At 39.9% G+C, this 21349-nt stretch overlaps 1 protein-coding gene across 1 annotated transcript in view; it reads left to right on the top strand.

The window, feature by feature from the left end:
- Positions 1-337: 337 nt before the first annotated feature.
- LOC121917242 (pleckstrin homology-like domain family B member 2) overlaps positions 338-21349 on the top strand; it is a 91134-nt gene continuing 70122 nt past the window's right edge. The window contains 1 exon segment of the mRNA XM_042443004.1: positions 338-408. The gene's annotated coding sequence lies outside the window, so the exon portion shown is untranslated.

Genomic DNA, 21349 nt, shown 5'->3' with positions numbered 1-21349 from the left:
TCACACTCTCTCAGCCTCACAGGATGAAGAACCATGGCTGAAGAAATCTTGCCAAGAAAACACAGTGATAGGGGTCTCCATAGGTCGCAAAGGCACACAACAATCAACTCTTTCTTTCTTTCTTTCTTTCCTTCTTCTACCCTCCTCCCGCCTTTCTCTTTGGTCCTGCCCTCCTCCCTAAACCCTATCCCTGAGGGAAGGAACCATTGTTAGCCAGGAGGGGTGTCGGAGAGACCCTGGTGGGCGGGAACTGCTGGTGGCTTTGGGCTGCCTGCCTGGAAGAGGAGGAACAAGAGTACTAAGGGGAGGGAGTGGGTCTGTCTGGAGAGTGGCTCAGGAAGGAGAAGGATGTACAAAGGGAGGCAGCAGCAGCAGCAGCAGCAGCAGCAGCAGCAGGAGAAGGAGGAGGTGAGTGGGGGCTTTTGTCCCAGCCAAGAGGGCAGCAACAGGGGCTGAAACGTGGGGCAATGTGGGGAGAAAGCCTAAGAGGGGACTGGTTGCCTTATGGCTGCTTCTGGGGCAGGAAAAGTGTGTTTGTGGGTGGCGCAGCTAGAGAGAAAGAGAGAGAAAGCAGAGTCTGGAAACCAAACCAAACAGAGGATGTTACAAGTCCCAAAACACACTGCAGAAATAATCCAGTTTGAGACCGCTTTAACTGTCCTGGCTCAGTGCTAGGGAGTCTTGGGAATTGTAGTTTGTGGTGGCACCAGACCCCTCCCTTCCCTCTCTCTCTCTGACAGAGGAGGCTCAGTGTCTCACAAAACTACACTTTCCAGAATCTCCTAGCATGGAATTCAGGGCTCGATTATTATTTCTGCAGTGTTGTTTTTAGTTGTGTTAAGTCTGGGAAAAATCAGTGTGTGTGTGTCTTGCAAAGCACCTTTGAGGCTTCAAGGATGTATCCACACTTTAGAAATAAACCAGTTTGATGCCACTTCTAACTGGCATGGAATTCTGGGATTTGTAGTTTGTTGTGGCACCAAAGCTTTGGGGGAACAAAAAGGAAGGTAGTACATGTGCTTCACCTAGAATCTAAGTCCTAGATCATAGAAAACAGATAGTGAACTTTTAACATGGGCATAAGTTCTGTAAAGAAGATGTTCATCTGTTCCAGCAGACACAAAAAAGGAGGCTTGGGAATACCTTATATATAGATTTATTGTGGTATATTTCTCAAGAGGCACAGAGTGCTATTCTCAGTTGACCCCACTGTTTGCATGTTTCCCCCATATATGCTCAACAAAATCTTAAGGCAAATTGAATTCTCTTTTAAGGAGCCACAGGACTTTGCTTTTGTGAAGTAATAATCTGCAGCTTTTGGTCTGGAGCCGCAACAAAACACAAAAATCCCAGAATTCTAGCGCATGGAGTTAAAGTGGTGTCTAACCGGCTTATTTCTGTAGTGTGGAAGCAGCCTAACTGAAAGAAAGAAGCTGGTAGGATCAGGTTTGGTGGACTTCCTCAGATGCAATGGACTTCAAGAACAATATGGGAGGAAATGGATGTTGAAGGAAACACACGAGTTCCCATTTAAACAAATTGTTTAATCCTTCCACTTCCTGGCAACAGTTGTGCCATCAGGACAGAGGCAGAAGGCTAGGGCTTCTCAGTGCTGCTGGGATGGGTCATCACATTTTGAAGAGAGTGAACTGAAAGACATATAGCTGTGTTAGTCTAGAAAATCAGTATGCAGAGGGATCTTTGAGCCTGACCTAAAGAAAGAAGCTGGCAGCACGAACTTTGGTAGACTTGACCCTAAGATGCATCCTCTTACCAGCTCCTTCCTTCCTTCCTTCCTTCCTTCCTCCCTCCCTCAAAGGTGCTACACGATCCCTTTGTATAGAGAATGTTAAACTTTGCCTTGGGAATAAAAATCAAAGACATAGCTGTGTTTGTCTGGAAAATCAGTATGCAAAGAGATCTTGCAGCACCTTTGAGACAAACCTAAAGAAAGAAGCTGATAGTATCAGCTTTGGTAGATTTGAGCCTTTTTTTCTTTCTTTCTTTCTTTCTTTCTTTCTGTCTGTGTCGAAGGTACTACAAGATCACTTTGCATAGAGAATGTTAAACTTTGTATGAGAGTGGGTTGCCTTTTTTAAGAGAGCAAGAACAAAACAAAACTTGGAGTTTGGGAAGACATCTTTTGATCTTTTGAAAAACAGCAACTTTTAAATCTCCCAGAGTCCTCTCAGTTTTAAGCCCCCCTTCTCTCCTGCTGCTGATCTTCTGTTCTCAACAGCAGGCAGATTTGTTTTGTCTTCCAGGAGAGGTTTGGTTTACTGGTGGCTTTCCCTCCATTAAATCTTGCTTCCCTTTTATGTGGCAATCTGTGAGGTTCTTGATTTTTCAGCCTCTGTGCCTTTCTGTTAATGAGGAGATGGTGGTTTTGGATTGCTTAGATTGGGTTGAGAAACTTCTGCTAAGGGAGGGATGGAAATAACACAACATTTGGGTTTGCTTGTTTGCTAAAGTCTAGGTACTGTCTGTTGACTTAATGTAAACTGTTTTCTTCCGCTGAGATTCATTCAACAGAGGTTTGGTTAGAGGCTGGCTGTAGCTTGGAAGCAGGGAATTAGTACAGTACTTGTCTTGAAAGAGATTTTATGAAAACACAATTGAGCAGTTTCCTTTCACCCACATATCATTTCTTCTTTTGGGAGGGTCTGTGTGTGGGTGTGGGTGTGGGTGTGTGTGTGTGTGAATAATCATTCTTTTGTGTGTTATCTCAAATTATTCTTACCTCTCAAAATGGCCTGCTAAACAAAGGTTTTTGTGTTCTTTTGTCTTCCCCTCTGAGAACCCCCAGCACAGCATCTGTGCACTCACACAGATTGGATCTGGTTGGTGATGCTCCCTTCAACTTAGCATTAGAGACTTCTCTGCACGAAGCAGTGGAGATGGGATTTTATGGCTGGTATTCAAACATAAGTATATTGGCTTTTTTTCAGGAGAATGCAAAAGCAGGAGGGGTAGAACATGTGCCTACATAGATCATAGAATTCAGATACCAAACTTTTAACACAGAGATAAATTCTGTAAAGATAAATATGTTAATCTGTTCCAGCAAAGACCCAAAAAGAAGTTTGGGATACTTTACTTCTTTACTTTTGTGGTATATTTCTCAAGATGCATCTGATGGATGTATGCTGTCACTGTTCAAGTGTTTGTCCCATACATGTTCACAAAATTTTACGGAAAATTGAGTTCTCTTTAAGGTGCCACTTGGTTGTTGTTGTTGTTGTTGTTGTGTGCCTTAAAGTCATTTCTGAGTTATGGCGAACCTAAAGCGAAACTATACTATCATGGGGATTTTCTTGGCAAGGTTTCAGACTTTTCTTTTGTGAAGTAATAATCAGGATATTATTAACTTGAAATAAGTGTTGGAGTGGCAAGCAGATGGATTCTCTCTACTCCATCCTCTGGTTTGCTCCATTGGACAGATAGTTGGAGTGTGCACTGAGTGACTGGAGTTTAAATTTAATCTCCTAAAAAAAAATTAAGAATGACCTCTACAGCAAGTGCACTACTTATGCATATATATATAAATGCCTTGCATTTGCTTTTTGCCCTTCTGTTGCAGTGTTTGGAGGGAAATGTGTAAACTGGTTATGTATTTCTATGGAAAAAGTGAAAAAAGTAGCAGAGCAACACGTTAATGCACCTGCAGAATTAGCAAAATATCCTCCAAAATTGCTGTAGTGCAGGAGTGGGTGGACTGTAAGGATGTGGGATGTACTCTGCTTTTTGCTATAACCATGATAATTACCAAGTGGAGCTAAAAGCACAAAATAGTGGCATAGATAGAGGGGTAGATATATAATTAGAATTCAAATATCAGGGCACATCTTAGTACAGAATAACTGATTTCACAGAGCTTTCATTCCTGGTTTCACATATGCTTCCACCCCATATTTATTTATTTTTGCATTCCAATGTTAAGAACAAAAAAGTTGTTGCTGTTGTTAAACAATTAAGGATGAGAAATAGTTGGTAATCTATTCCAAACTCCTCAAATACATCTGGCTGTAACCTACCAATATTTATCATGGTGTACCCTCCCTGAGCCATTTCTCCCAGATTCTGTTTTTAAAAAGGTAGGCTACCTTGGAAAAAACAATAATGCTAGGAAAGGTAGAGGGAAGTTGAAAGAGAGGAAGGCCGCATGGTAGATGGATGGACTCTATTAAGGAGGTGACGGGTATAGGTTTGCAGGAACTGAGCTGTGCAGTGGAGGACAGGAAGTCTTAAGATGTTTCATTCACAGGGTTGCAATAGATTGAGATCGACTGGAGGGTGGCTAACAGCAACAAAAGCCTTATTATTGTTGTTGTTTATTTATATAGTGCCTTTGATGTACATGACGCTTTACCTTCCACAGCTTTGTGAGAGTGAACAAAAGAAAATAACTTTTGCAGACAACTTGGTGCCCTCCAAATCTTTTGAACTATAAATACCATAATCTTAATTCATCTCTGCTTGCTCGGGTTTGTTGGAAGTTGTAGTTCAGCATATCTGTAGACATCCAGGTTGGGAAAGATGTTCAGTACAGTAGACTGTGGCGTGTTACAGACAGGCCTTTAATACGTCCCCGTCACGTGCTAGGGGTTGACCGAGGACCTAGCATGTGATGGGGGCGTAAAAATGGCAGCGCCCTATACACACAGGCGGCGCCATCTTTACGTGCTGGACGCGTTGCGTCCGCACGTGTCACCCCAGAAATGACGCTGCAAATGCGCCCCTTGCGCTTTGCGGCGCCTCTTCCGGGGCCTGAGAAGGAGCGCGATTTCTGTGCTCCTTCTCGGAAGCGTCCGGGAGCCGCGCCATTTAAAGGCTGCGGCTCCCGGATGGTGCAAGCGGTGGCGGCAGCAGACCGCCGCAATCCGGCGGTCTGTAACACGCCTGTATGTATAACTTGCAGCAGAACAAAGTAGTAACTTTCCATAAATTTTGTTCCAGTGTGCTAGCTCTCAGCAGGTGACTGATTTGGTGAAACACGTTGTTTACATGGAGCATGGCTAGGAATTCAAGTGTAATCCCTGCCTCTTGCAGAACTGGGTTAAACATTATACTAAGCAAGTTACAGAGCAATCGCACCAGCTAGAGCTTCTCATCCCCACTCTGATCCTGCTATGTGGGAGGTTGAAAGTATGTTTGTGTCTTGTAATGAGTAGTTTTACATATTCTACAGCCCATAATACAGCAGCTGCTCCTTCATCATAAAATAGGAGAGCTGTCAAAATGTTCTCTCTAGTGAGGAAAGACTAAAAGTCTTGCTTGCTGGCCAGTAGTAAGAGTGGAACACTGACAGGTTTTTTTTTAAGAGAAAATTTTGAGATGCAAAATGGCAAGGTAAAAGAATGAATTTGTAAAACATGGTTCAGGAGGGAATCCTTAATCCTCTGAGCTAACACAGTCTGCTAAATCAAAACATATTTCCATATTTTCAACCATGACTTGAAATAGACTTAACATTTCCTTTCTTTCAACTTGTTGTGCTATACATCTGCATTGCTGATAATTTTGCAGTATCATTAATTCTGATTTGATTACACTGGTACACCTTCTATTTTATGTCTCTGTGTGTGCCTTCAAGTCCCCTGTTGACTTATGGTGACCCCATACATTTCATAGAGTTTTCTTAGGTAAGGAATATTCAGAGGTGGTTTTGCCAGTTCCTACACAGTTACAGCCATTGATACAACTTTGTCATACAGTAATCCTGTGGAATCCTGGATTTACTAGTTTTGTGACAACTATGGAATTCTTTGTCAGAGAGTCTGGTGATGTAGAGAATTCTAAGTACCTCACATTATATAGGATAGATCTATGGAGACACCCCTGTTAAACTGTGTGCAGATATGGCTCTCTTAAGCCAACTGCATACACAATTTTCTACATTGGGACAAATATCCATTAAAATGTACACATATTTATGAACAGCAGCATTTATAAACGGATGCAGAAATGTTATTAAATAAACCTAAGATTGAAAAATGAGAAACTGAGCAAAACCAAAGGTAATAAAGTCTTCCATCTGTTCCACAACACATCTGTTGTGTTTATGTCAACTTCAAACAGAAATGAAGGGCATATAAAATATATTTAACATATCTTTCTTTACAAATTGATTCTAATTTACTGCTATATTGTACTTGTTGGCTGCAGTGGAGGACAGGGAAAACTCAGATCTCATTCTGAGCTACAGAGAGGCATGAAAAGCAATGAAAAGTTAATGTTTTCCTAATCTCACCATAGTTGAGAGGCTTGAGAGATGTCACCAGAAGAAAAATGCAGTCAGAAGTGGTTAGCTGGCCAATGAAATCATTTATGGCCTGTAAGGGACAGGAAAAACTACCTCCTGAGTATTCCTTGCCTAAGAAAACCCTATGAAATTTATGGGGCCTCCATATGTTGATAGGCAACTTGAGGATACATACACATACATATGTATATAGAACATGTAATGTGATACAATAGTTATTGTGCCCTGGAGTGGGAATAATTGATCAGAGATTGAAAGATGCGATACCAATACCTTTTGTTCATACCGATTCAAATTTTGCAGCACAAAGCCTCCATCAGTATGATGTTTCAGGATATGAGAGCTATCTAGGTGTTAGTAAATAGCAATAGTTGATTAATAATGAGTGGTGCAATGGCGAGGCTATGACTACTGGTACAGAATCTCCTAGATTCCTGTTTCTAGTGATTCTAAGATAGATTCTGGCATGTTACAGACCGCACCTTTGGGGTGGCCTGTAAGCGGCCCTTTCCCCGCTGTATCGGGGCCTCAGCTGCCACAACGGCAGCCTCCAAGGCTCCGATCCACCGCTTTCCAGGCCGCGGGGGAAGCGGCAAAAGGCTGCTTCCCCATGGCCTGGAAAGGGTTGTCCTTGGGGCTTCATGCGCCAAGGACACCCAGTGGCGGCGGGGAGGAGGAGAAAGGGTCCGCTCACCCCCTTTCTCCCTTGTGTCCCTGGCGCAGCCATCTAAAGGCTGCGCCAGGGACGCAAACCTCAGAAGGAGCTCCGTTTCGGAGTTCCTTCTCGTGCTGCAGACTGGAGCGTGGCTTTGGCGCGGCTTCTGGACTCTTAGGACGCGTGTATCATTGAAACACCATACCTCCAACATGATTCGAAGCAGCTTTATTTTGGCCTGTCTGTATGGGGCCTTATCCTTCTGTTTCTTCCTTTGTGAGCAGAGCAATAAGTTGTGCTTCATATCTTGACCTCTATGGGTCCCATGCCTGGTTTTAGAACATTGTTTGATTCAGTGATCCTAGTGAATCATTTATAGTTTGAGATTACTTTCAAAGCATCTGATGCCATAGAACAGTTGTCCCTAAACCTTTTTTGGCTACTGCCTCCTTTCTTCTTGGGCCTAGCACACACATCCATGTGTATTTCTTGATATTAAGTCTACTGTTCTACTGCAGATTCAAAACAACCATTCTCGGTTGCTGCTCCCATTGCACCCAGTCATTTTGGGTGCAGCAGCTGAGCAGTGATCGAGAATCCTCTCACCTATGCTGGCCTTGCGGCAAAGGCTAGCACAATTGAGAGGTTTATTGGTCATTGCTCAGCCAGCTGTTCAGTTACTACTCTCCTTGTACTTGGTCACCCTGGGAGTAGCATCCAAGCCGTGATAGAGAAGCTTCTCTCCTGTGATGGATTTGCAGCAAAGGCCACTGTGGGCAAGAAACCTCTGGTTGCTCTTTAGCTGGCTCCTCAGTTGCTGCTCCCAAGGTGACCAGCTGCAAAGGGATAAACTCCTCCCCGCTGAGGAAGGATCTCAATCCTTCTTTACCAGGGAAGAGAGGGGCTCATCCAGTGTGTGTGTGTGTGTAGGGGGTTTATAGAGGCCACATGCTCTGGATTGGAGGCTAGAGTGGATGATGAAAAGGAGCAAATTTAATTACAGGAGTTGCTCCAAGGCAGGAATCAACCTTGGGTGTCCCTCCCCCAGAGACATGTCTTCCCCACACAGCTTCAAGTGCCACCCTCAAACATTGCTTCTTCTTTTACCTCTTCTCTCAGTCTGTCCAATGAACGAAAGCAGGAGCAGCAGAGCAACTCTAAACTGCCAGTCAAGTCCCAGCAAAGTTCACAAAGCTTAAGCAGGGTTGCAAATTTGAAAGCTCGTTTTTGCCATTGTTGTTTTTCTTGTGTACTAATACTTTGACTGAAGGTCACCCTATTGATCCCTTTTCCCTCGCCTCTCCCTACCTCCTCCTTTTTTCCTTCACCGCCTCCCTGGAGCTTTCCATCACCCCCTGGAAGGGGGGTGGTCATACAACCCACTTGGAGAATCACTCCCATAGAACCATTGCCAAAATACTGCTCACCTATTTTCTGTGTTCAGAGGGCATGCAGTGCTGAATCTTGTCTTGCTCAGAAAAGATTTGTCATACCACACACAAAAATAGTATTATGCATTTTTAGGATTCCTTTGCAAATTATTCTCTCTCTCTTTTTTTCTCCTAGAACAAATTGGCCAAAGTTTCAGAGCAGAGTGTTATCAATGTGGTTCCTTAAAGTCACCTGTTGAGTTATGGCATGTTCATACATTTCATAGGGTGTCCTTAGGCAGACATGATTTTGTGAGTTTCTTCCTCTGAAATATAGCCTACAGTACCTGGTATTCATTGGCAGTCTCCCATCTAAGCAGTGACCAGGGATGACCCTGCTTAGCTTCCAAGATCAGACAGGATCTAATGTTTGTAAGGTATTTGGACATGATTACTGCCTACATATCCTTAAAAGACCTGGATGCAGCATGCTATAAAGAATATATCCCGTTATATTTTCATAAGGACTTCAGGGAAGAAATAAAAATGCTTTCAGCATCATATCTGAAAATGCCTTTGGAGATTCACAAGTCTCAAGAGTGCAGGCATTTACACCTGGGAAGGACCCTTCACTTCTTTACCTTGCATTAATGTAGTGTGTTTGTAATAATATAGATAATTACAACACCATCTGTGCCTTAAATTCATAGGAGCCCCTCATATGAAAGGAGAGCCTAAGAGGATTTTCATGTGGAATGCTGTCTATAAGCACTTTCATATTACCTTCAGTTTTCTTTATTATTTATTTTATTTTATTTGTGATGGAAATATAAAGCCTAGGTTGTCTGGAACAGTTTTGGAATGCCTATTTACACGATGCTATCTAGCATTAATAGCACTTAGCCATGCACACGAATATCACATTATAAGATTCAGAAATTCCTTTAATAAAATGTATAAAAATTTACAAGATTAAGAGTGTTGCAAACATGCAAAGTTTCCTATTTGAACTGGCTTTTATCAGTGGGACTGTCAAAGATAGGGATAGTTGATTGATATCCTATAATGCTAGATGATTCTTCAATGTTTTTGGCTGGTTTTAGATCTGTCTCAAGCCTTTGACATAGCATATGCTATAAATTCTGGGTTTTTAAGAAAAGTTGTTCAGATTTATTTAGATTGATTCCAGTCCATCTTCAAACCTGGTTATGGATCTGGAAAAGGTTTGAAAAAGGATTGGGGTGAATTTAAATAAACCTGAAGAATTATTATCTTGTCATAATAATTCTGGTATGATGACATAGTACCATGCTCTGTGTGCCTTCAAGTTATTTCTGACCTATGATGACTCTATGGTGAACCATTCAAGGGGTTTCTTGGCAAGATTTGTTCAGAGGTGGTTTGTCATTGCCTTCCTCTTAGGTTGGGTATGCAGGTTGAGTACTCATACATGTTGAATATCCATGCATGCATCTAGCATAGCTTCAAGACCATAATGACTAGACAGCTGAAATTTAGCATGAATGCTAAGAGAATGATGAAGGCACAAAACTTGCAATTACTTTGTGCTTTAAAATAGATTAATTGATTTTAAATAATTATAATCTCTCCATAGCCTACTGTACTACATATGGCTACAAATTCCTCAATAGTAAGTAAGAGGACCCTTAGAATGTAAGTGGGCTTCTAAAGAGAAGAGAAGGCTTGGCATTGGTCCAGAAGTTTGCATCTGGTTTCTGGACATATTTATTTTGGGAGAACAAATTACTTAAATCTTCAGTGCTCCTCATCTACTTCTTGAACAGCCTAGGGCCTACATCAGTGTTGCTCAGCTTTCTGGTAAACTTTGCTTATTCCTTACTCCAAATGTGTGTGTGTGTGTGTATGTCAGTGTGTGCGTACATCTATATCTATTTATGAGAAACCCAATTGATACATTCTTTGAATGTTGGAATAGGATTTCAGAAAATCAGTGCTTGAATCACTGCTTGGTCATGGAAATCACTGGGTGATCCTGAGCAAGTAACATTCTTTCAGTCTCAAAGGAAGGAAATAGCAAATCCCATCTACAAGCTAAGGCCTTTCCTGGATGGGAATAACAGCTACAAAAACTATTCACTGATAACCTCCTGATTAGACTACTGCAGTGGAGTCCCATGTGTGGGAGTGGCCTCAATGATTCAGAAGGGTGCTGACTTAGAAAAGTATACCAAAACCCCATAACACCATTTTCAAAGGAATTCCACTGGCTACCAGTGCCACTTCTGGTCTGAATTCAAGGTGCTGATAAAAACATTTAAAACCCTAAATGGTTCGAGACCTTAGATTTTTATGGAGCACTGTTTTTTGTAGATGCTTGTCCAAGAACTGAGATCTGCAGGAGTAATCCTTCTGTGTGTCCCACTGGCAGGCATTGACAAAGGACATAGGTGAAGATCTTCTTTTCCGTGGCATGACAGTTGTGGAATGGCCTTTTCTCTGATGCCCAATCTGAACCGACACTGGTGACATTCATAGCCTAATAGTAGTTATCCATGTGCTATGGGCACAATTTTAAAACTCATTTTAAAATGGCTGGTTTAGGTGATAAATGATTTAACAGATTCTTAATCTTTTAAAGTTGTTGTTATTCTTGTTAAGTGTTTTAAATTAATTTTATTGTGTGTTGTCCCGAGAGTCTCAAATATAGGATGGGATAGGGTTGCGTTATGGGCGATATAAGTTGGAAATGATTTGAAGGTACACAGCAACAGCAAATACTGTATATAGTCATGTATAAGTCTAGAAATTTTAGCCAAAAATGGACCCAAAAAACCTGGGCCGACTTATCCACTGGTCAATATAAGTACAGTAGGCCCTCCTTATGCACAGTGTCCACATGTATGCACCTCCATTGAATAATAGAAAGTAAGCCTGAGGGCAGGGAACCGTCTAATTAAAATATTGTATGTACAGTGCTGTGTAAATTTACAGTGCTTTATAAATAAAGGTCAATAATAATCATAATAATAATAATATGGGGTGTGGCGATCCACGGGCACTCAAATCCATGGATCGCCAACCCACTGTTACGGAGGATCCACTGTAATAGTTTGTATATATGCATATATGAAATTAGTATATATAGCAGTGAAGAAAGCATACAAATTATTTCCCCATGTCATCAGATGTCAAAAGAGTATAAATAAAAAATGTTCCTCTTTATAAAAAAGATTCTCGTTTTGAAGTGTTCCACATAGTTTCCTTTAAGCAAAGAAAAACGTCATAAAATATTCTTTGCTAGTCTTTTGCCACACTGAAAATATTTGGTGTTACAAGGATAGTACTTTCCAGTGAAAATGTGATACATCCCCACGTAAGGGGAGGGTGCACTGTATATGTATCTAAACTTTTAAGTGTGCGTTTATTTTAAAATGACAACGTTATATTGCAGCAAGTCTTCTCTAGAATTCCTTTGTGCCACAGTTCCATCCTGATAATTAGATATTTAACAATCAAGAGAATATTGGTTTTGTCATATTTTATAAATTCATATTCTCCCCAAATTATCTATATTTTTATAGAGCTTGTAAACATTATTTTTTGGACTGTAACTCAGCTGTCAAAATCCTCCAGCCAATGGCTGTGCTGATTCTTGGATTCAGGAAGTTGCAGTCCAAAAAGTAACTTCCAAATACTGTATATGGAAATGAATGAGACAATATCCTTGCCTAATCTTTTTCATTGTTTTACTTCCTCTCTGAAGATTACTTGACCAGTTTAATACAGTACTGACAGTAATATTAAAGAGAAGTCTAGAGTTTTAATTAACTGTTGTTTCATTGTTCATGAGAAGCTGTGGAGATTATTTAAGTCTCTCTCTGTCTGTGTATTTTATGGATATGAGATGAAGGTTTCATAATATTTTGGTTTTTAAATCTAAAGTTTCTTGACTCTTAGAGGTTAGTTTCTGTGGTGGTTATATATTTGTGCTCTTAAAAATGGTGATTTCACATTCTTCTCTATTAAGAGAAATCTCTAATTGAGGGCATACAGTGGACCCTTGTTATACGCTGGGGTTTAGTTCCAAGATCCCCCGTGTATAACAAAATCTGTGTATGTTCAAGTCCATTAAATATAATGACATAGCAAAATGGTGTCCCTTATAAAAAATGGAAGATCAAGGTAAATTTATACTTTTTTGAACATTTTCAAACCATGGATGCTTGAATCTGTGTATAAGAAGGGCCGACTGTATAAGCATCACAGAAGGTAGTGGTTATCCTGTATGTCAAAACCCATCCTTGTAGTAAGGGAACAATACAAAAGAGAATTGAATCCTCTATTTTGCTAGTTAAACTTTTTGGACTTCCTTTCCTCTTCCATCTGCCACCCCAACATCTTCTGAAAACCAGATTTGGATGGCTTTCAACAGTTCAGGGCTAGTGTTTGAAGTGGGGGGGGGGGGAGGTGTGGGAGGAAGACCAAGAGAAACTTAGAATTTACTTTTCTAAAAGCAAAGTCCACCACAGAATTTGGTCCAGATGCCAGTTTTTGCAGACCTTGTTCTCTGGGTTTGTTGTTGTGTGCCTTGAAATCATTTTTTACTTATTATGACCTTAAACCAAACCTGTCATAGGGTTTTCTTGGCAAGAGTTGTTCAGAGGAAGTTTGCCATTTCCTTCCCCTGAGGCTGAGAGCTTATGACTTGCTCAAGGTCACCCAGTACGTTTCATGGTCAAGCTAGGAAATGAACACTGGTCTCCAGAGTTGTAGTTCAATGCTTAAATGACTACGCCATACTGGCTCCCCAGCAGCAGTTCTTTGGGTGCCCGCAATAAAACCATCATCATTTTCTGTAAAGCTGGTACCTTTCAAGCTAACAGGTCTAGGATGCTCTTCCTGCTCCTGTGCATTTGTATGTACCTTCAAGTTGCCTATCAAGTTACCTTTTCTCTCAACATTATACAGGAATGAAGTTGGAACTACACTGCTCCCTCGGGTTACGAAATTAATTCGTTCCGCGGCCGCTTTCGTAACCCGAAAAGCCTTCGTAAGCCGAATTGCCATAGGCGCTAATGGGGAAAAGCCGCGTTTCGTGCGAAAAAGCGCCGAAAAGCACCAAAAATTTTTTTCGTAACCCGAAAAAACATTCGTAACCCGGAACAATTATTTCCAATGGGATTTTTTCGTATCCCGGAAATTTCGTAACCTGGGTATTTCGTATCCCGAGGTACCACTGTATATGTAAGAATTTCTGATATAAAAAGTTGCTTTCAGGCAGGAAATACACAAAAATGATGATGTGTTTTCTGTACATTAAATATGTATTGGGCAGAATCGCTCGCTTATCACGATGATACTTGTGAAATTTTCAAATGTGTGCCATATGGATTGAATTTGTTCTTTACATCTTTGTCAGCTCAGTTTGGCAAATTTATATGTTCTGTGCATATTGAATGAAGGAACCTGTTTCCTTATGAAGCTGCCTTATTGTACTTGCTGAGGCTCTTTATAAATAAGAAAAAGAAGTGCAATCAAATAGAGTTGTATAGAATATAATATAAAGCACCCTTAGATTGATCTAACTTACTCTGTGCACCCCTGTACGGGCCATAATTGTTGTTTTACAGATAACTCACTTTCTCTTAAATTACATATTACAAATACTTTGGGGTCCCATTTTGACTCTTCCTGTATTAGAACATAAAGTCCGAAACACACTGTAGAAATAATCCAGTTTGACTGCCCTGGCTCAGTGCTAGGGAATTCTGGAAGCTGTAGTTTTGTGAGACATTTAGCCTTCTCTGTCAGAGAGCCCCGGTGCCACAATAAACTATAGTTCCCAGGATTACCTAACATTGAGCCAGGGCAGTTAAAGCGGTCTCAAACTAGATTATTTCTTCAGTGAGTTTTGGACCTAAGAGGTCAAGAGAAGAGGATGATGTGTGGATGAAGCTTGGGCAGTTCCTCTAACATTTTTTTTCTTTTTTTACTGCACCTTAATCTGCTTTCTTCTGCAACTCTTTGCATACTTCCAAATCTGTTGCTGAGCACTGGAAGACCTTCTTAAGAGAATGGCATGCTATGTTATTATTATTATTATTATTATTATTATTAGCTTTATTTATAAAGTGCCGTAAATGTACACGGCGCTGTACAAAATCCAGAATATATAAAAAGCCTGCCTGTGGTGTACAATCTAAAAGTTAAAACAACAAATAAAAACATCATAAGAAACAAGTTAAAACATCAAATATCCAATACTGAGTCATGCATCAGAAACAACCAGGTCACAATCACAAACTCCCTGGGAACGCTTCCCTAAAGAATATGGTCTTTAACTCGGCTTTGATGCTGGTTAGAGACGTGTACTTGTAAAGGGAGGAGGTTCCAAGAGTGGGGGGCAGCAAGCGAGAAGGGATGAATCCGGGACGGGGCCGTGGAAAACCTGGGCTGGGACAGGAGACCTTGGCTACCAGAACGGAGGGAACGAGTGGGGATGTAGGGAGAAAGAAATTCAGAGAGATAGGGAGGGGCCAGGCCATGGAGGGCTTTGAAAGTGAGGATACAACAGAAAAGGGTAGCCACAAGCATTCTTCCATTGCAAAAACTGAAATGTCGTCTGTTAATAGCAATGTTTTTCTATGCAAGCTTTTTACTTGATTATGTAGTAACCAGCATTTTTCAAGTTTTGATTCTATTACTTGATAAAATGCTCAGTCTATATATGCTCAGTCAAAATTCAAGCAAGCTCCCTTTTGCCCAGCTAATAATTTTTATTTCATTAAACAAATCTCCCCTAAACTGGTGGTGTCCAGATGTTTTGAACTATAATTGCCAGCATCTCCATTGATCATTCTGGTAGGGATTGATGGGTTTTGGAATCCAGAACATATGGGGACCATCAGGTTGTAGAAAGCTAAATTAGAGTATTCTCCCATTTGGGAGAATAATATTGTAGAGCCTTGGATTTTTTTAAAAATAAGATATATCCCTCTGTCTCTTTCTTCACCCCCTTATTTGGAGATACACCCAAAGAAGATTTCTGAATGAAGTAAAACAGAGGCTGAAACCCATTTTAAAAAACAGTAGATTATGTTATTGTGCTCATTTGAGCATAAATGTAACTTGTTTACCCTTGTCTAAGAGTAGCTAAACCTTTACTTTAATGAGGTCATAAATCTGGAATGAAATCCACAGTTGTCTTGATCTAGCTTGCAGTTATAAACATCTGCTTCTTGTCTAAGCAATTGTATGTGTGTTTGTTTGTTTGTTTTAAACTGAGGCTGCTAAACTGCTTTACACCTTTCAGTCTCTAGACAGGGTATATTAAAGTGAGTCCTTTTGTATCTGGAATAGGGCAAAGTTACACCATTGAAATAAATTTGCGTTATTGAGAATGCTAGTGCACTTGTCTAAATATTATAATGATCAGTAACTTGTCTTTTCCATTCAAGAAAGAAGTAATATGGTTGAAATCTGTCAAATAATGTGAGATAAATTGGCACAGAAACAATTCTGAAATTGACAGCTTTTTAAAAAGTATATTTTGTGGAGAGCTCATTGTGAATCAAAGAAAACATTGGTACAAAATGCCTAAGATTTCAAAAGTTAAAGATGAAACTTTTACTGTAGGGAGTTTGCTACTCTTGAATTGCAGAACAGGCTCCATCTGAAGAAAACAGGCTGGATGGCCATCTGTCTTGGATGCTTTGATTGAGAGTTCCTGCATGGCAGGGGGTTGGTCTGGATGGCCCTTGTGGTCTCTTCCAACTTCCAACAAACAGGTTACAAATGGATGAAGACATTATTTAGACCATTTCTAAAATTATGTGTTTGATTCAGAGTGCTTGCATAATAACTACTTTGTTTGGGATCATCTTGTCAGCATCTCTTGGCAATGTAAATGTTTTCCAGTCTAATGTTTCAGATAAAACTGGTCACTCTTCTGTATTGGAATAGTTTTCCATATCTGTAAATTACGGGGGGAAATATTTGGGATGCTTTTTGATCAGTTTGCTGATATTTCTTTTAATGATGATACTGCATCTCAGACAGAGAAGGCCCTGTACGAAATTACCTATATTAGATATGCCTGCTTGTGCTAGTGTTAAGTAGTAATTCCAAGTATTAATAAAATTAATTTCAGTATAGATATATTAAAATCAGTATACAGTTCTGTTGCCTTAGACATAAAACTCTCTTTGTGTAGTTGCAATAATAGGTTCTTCAATTATCTGGGCAATAAAATTTTGGTCTGTCCAACAACAGGTAAACAAAGAGGTGATGATAATGGATTAAATTACATTTTTATGGCCAAAATCATGGAAAAGCAATAGAGAACATGAGAGACATGCCCAGTGGGGATGACCAGTCTGAGAAGTGTGAAAGCTGCAAGAAGCTTCCAGGACAAAATGTTCTAAAACATAGTGCCATAGTGGAGTAAAAGAGACTTGAGACAGAAGCTGGAGAGGTGCTACATCCCTAGGAAAGCTTGGCCATGCTGGACAAAGGAGTTCCAGACTTGTAGGTTTCATGTGTATCCAAAGACCCAGAGTACCTTTTATATTGCGAGTAAAATAGGAATATTTAGCTAGTTTTTTAGGCCTTATGCTTTCTTTCTTAAACTCAGCTGAATATGACTTAGATGTTTTTTGTAACTTGAAACTGCTCCTAAGATTGCTTATTTAGAATAAAAGCTTTCCTTAAACATCTCTTCTTTTCACTGTCTTTTCACATGCTTGCTCAGTGTGTTATTGGCTTCTTATCTCCCCTGGGAGGGTGAGGGAAAATCTACAGAGACAGAGGTGGGAAACCCTTCAGTAACTTCTCACTAGTTATCAAGTTGATAAAATTTGTGGGAGGGCCCTCACTCCTACTCAGGAGCAGGAGATGGGATTGAGTCCATTATAGTAGTCCTATAATCTTCTTATCCTTTTCATTTTAATTTCAGTCTGGAATTAATATGGCCCACTTGCTCAATTATTAGATGTAATTATATCTATAGCTGGACATAATTTCATGATCAAAAAGGTCAGTCATGAGGGGCTAATAGCACATCTTCTACTAGTTGCCATTGGGAATTTGCCACCTTCAGCAGTAATGTTCTGATGTATATTCGTTAAGCTTGATGGGACTTATTTATGTGAAGCTCTTTCTTGTTCTGGTGGTGACAATCTTGTTCTGATGGTGACAACCAAGTTCGTATATCTAGCTTAACACTGATAACACTAACTGGCCATTATACCTCAAAGTTTGAGACAGGTGTCTTTCTCTAAAAATGACAAGGTTTTAGTGTATCACTGAGTAAACCATATTTGAGCATTACATCAATGGTTCCTTTTGGTTTACCAGTTTTTCCACCATTCCAGCACAATTACAATGACGAGGTTTTTGCTCCCAATTCAGTTTTTTTTGTTTTTGTTTTTGCTGTGTTGGATAATGCTGTTTTCTGCAGCGATCTAAAATGAAAAGCTTTGTACCTTGTCAAAACCAAGATGAAGAGAGACTTCGTCGCGGTACAGAGCACCAAAAAGAGGCGCCGGGGAGGTGGCTCTCTTTGCTCCACAGCAGCGCTGCACAACCAAATTGTGCGATGCTGCTGCGCAGCAAAAAAGGAGCACCTGAAAGCGGCTCCTTTTTGCAATGCAGTTGCGCCTCCGCAAACCACCAGAGACGGTGCGATGGTGTTGCACTGTTTGGATGCTGCACTGCTGCGACGTCATATATGTGTGCGCTGTGTAGATGGTGCTGCGCAGCTGCACTGTCCCCTTCACGAGCTAGGATTGCGGGGCGTGTGTACGCGCCACCCCGAGGCAACCCTAGCACATCGCCATGACACCACAAAGGGCCCGTCTGTCCAGGGCCTTAGAAATGCAACTTATTTGAACTACAATTCAGAATGCCTTAGACAATATGACACCATGCCTTGGGGATTCTGGAAATTGTAGATTTTCTTTTTCAAGCTAATGCTTGTAGCACTACATTAGAATACAGATCTTGCAACACATCCTTTGGCCTTATTACACAACAGCAGATAACAAATAAAATAAAATGTTATTATTCTTCAGGATCCCACACAAAAGTGACTTGGTGTTTTTCATATTTAATTTTAGTCTTCCTTATCTTTACTTGCATAGTTGGGGGATTTTTTGTTTTGTAGATAAGGTAATACATTTAATTAAAAATAATAATCCTTATTTTCTTTTGAGTATAATACCTTTGAGTATAATTTCCTTTGAGTAAAATAAGTACAAATATTTCTCCCACTGTGTTTTCTACAACTTGGATTCATTTTGATAAAGGACTGTTTGTGAAGGCAGAGCTGTTGGAATGAAAGTTTGTTCCCATTTTCTTATACCAAAAATATTTATATCGCACCTTTGATCTTTCTTGAATGTTCTTCAAACATTCATGTCTCAAAACCTGCACATAATGTGCCAAGCTGAGATAAAAGTATATTTTTTGATACTGGAAAAATGTGCGTTGAGATTGCATGTCTGTGTGTGGTATTGGCTGGAAACTGAATAAATACCAGCTTTCTTTCATTATAATTCTGTCTAACTTGTGTTTTCTTCCCTTTCTTCCAATCCTTTGGAGGCAGTATAAAAAATTCTAGGACTGGCTGCCGGTTAGCCTGTGGCACTTCATTTATTTATTTATGACTGTTTTGAAATATTGTCATCTTCCATATGCCTTTTGGATTGAGCTGACTAAATATTTGGATAAATAGATAAAAAGCAAGGTCTATTAAGTGAGTCTTGGTGATGAACATCCTTATGTAGTAGCTGCATGGGCATAATTGAATGAAAAATATAGTGTAGCACAGTCTCCTACAACGTGATGGCTTCTAGATGATGATGATGATGATGATGATGATGATGATTATGATTATCACCACAGTCTTCATCTAGTAAAGTCAGTGAGCAGGGAAGATGAAAGTCTGGTATAGCAATAGGCATCCTGACCCAGCCTGCAGGTACATGGTACCCTCCAGATCTGTTGCACTATAGTTCCCATTATTCTGGGCCAGTCTGCCCATTGGCTCATGCTTAGGTTCATTGGTTGTGCTTTTGCTTTGCTCTTTCTTTATTAGGGTTCTCCTGTCTGTCCATTTTGGTTATTGTTTTGCCTTGTGTTTTGCCTTTTAAGCTATATTATACATCTTTCTATTTCAAAAGTAGGATATCATGTTTTAATAAATAAAATAAGTGTATATTTTCAGGACATTTCTTAATATTCTTGTTACTTGTTCTTGAAGGAAATACCTTTGTTTTATTTACAGGTGTCAAAATTCCACAGTTCAGTCTAACATGGTTGTAAGGATCTGTACCTTCTGGCAAATAATGTGATGTCCACTAGAAATAATCTTGTGTACCAAAGTCTTGGACAGGTATGAGTTAAGCCTGTTATTTACATTTAAGGGAATGCTTTTGTTAACATCTTATGATCCTTGGTATCATTGTAATTTGTATATGAAAGTCTATAACATAATCCAAGTCACTTCATGTACTCAAAAGTACATTCCACTATGCTCAGTGGTGCTGGTGCTTACTACTTAGACATTATGTTTAAGATTGTAGCATCTATGGGCTGTGGTATCTATGTGGGTTTTACTTCATTTTGTTGACTTTTCATTTGAATATTGCTGAATCTCAAGTTATGTGCCTTTTTGTGAAAAAGCAGACATGTAGGAAATTAAAGTGTTTCAATATAGGGTTAGCTAGCAAATCTTTTAATACACAGTGATGAGGGAGGCATTCTGCAGCCACAGTTAATCAATTTAAACTCAGGTTGACCTTCAACTAGAGAATATTCTCCTCACACCTATGAAAACAAACCTCTGCTAAGCTGGAGGAGCCAATAAACCATTTCAGAAGGCATGGTTAAGGAGTAGAACGCAATGCTGAAAGCATTTTAAAAATCTTCTTTACAGAAACATACTCTCAGTACATCAGCGGATAAAACAGAAACTCACAGTTAGTAGGAAAAAACATATTTTGCCTTTATGGGGTTTCATTTCTTCAGATCATGTCAACAGTACTCATTGCAACTGGATGTGTTGTGGAAGAGCTCTCTAAAAGTTTTTTTTTTTTGAAGTGCAGAAATAGTTGTAGTGGGACAGATAGTGGTAGAATTCAAAGACATAGCCGTGTTAGTCTGTATAATCAGTTTGTAGAGAGATCTTGTAGCACCTTTGAGGCTCAGTCTCACATACCTATGGCATATATATGTCTGTCCCTGGCTTCTACTCTACCAAAAGCATCTGCGGAAGTAGGCTAAAGTCTAAGAAAGCTCATGCTGCTAACTTCTTTCTGTCAGTTAGTCTCAAAGGTGCTACAAGATCTCTCTACATAATGGGACAGATAATGTGTATATTCACACTACAAAATTAGAGCAGTTTGATATTACTTTAACTGCCATGGTTCCATCTTAATGAAGCCTAGGGCTTGAGTTTGGTAAGGTACTAACAATTCTTTGCTAGATTTTTAGTGAACTTTGACTTATAGAACTACAGATCTGTAACAGAATTCTAAGTATGTCCCACAGACTGCAAATTTCAGGATTCTGTAGGATGGAGCCATGATGACTAAAGTGATATCAAGTTTGATATAACTGTGCAGTGCAGATACACATGCTCAGGATAACAGTGCTGATGGGATAAGTTTACTTAATTGGAATTGAACTAATAATTAACCATTTATTTTTGCTCTTTCTCAGTGTAGATTCTGGTATTTTTCTATGACAAGGAAAAATAAATATCTTCCTTTTGATACCTTGTATAATTTTTAAAGTATTTTTGGAGTGCTTGGTGGTAAAATGTGTGGTTTGTAAGCAAGAAGAGTCTGGTTCAATCTTGGCATCAGATGGGCAGGAGAGCTACAGCTAGCATAGGTTATACTGACCTTGATGGACTATGGTTTTAGTTGCTATAAAATAGTTTCTTCTCCTCTTAATCATTCTTTACAATGATGTTGTTATGTACCTTTACGTTGTTTCCAACATATGGCAACTCTACGTCAGTTTAGTCACGAGGCTCTCTTAACAAGATTTGTTCAGAGGGGTTTGCCTTTGCCTTCC

Source organism: Sceloporus undulatus, unplaced genomic scaffold, assembly GCF_019175285.1.
Source record: "Sceloporus undulatus isolate JIND9_A2432 ecotype Alabama unplaced genomic scaffold, SceUnd_v1.1 scaffold_13, whole genome shotgun sequence".
Classification (NCBI taxonomy): domain Eukaryota; kingdom Metazoa; phylum Chordata; class Lepidosauria; order Squamata; family Phrynosomatidae; genus Sceloporus; species Sceloporus undulatus.
This window is presented reverse-complemented; position numbering and strand designations above follow the sequence as displayed.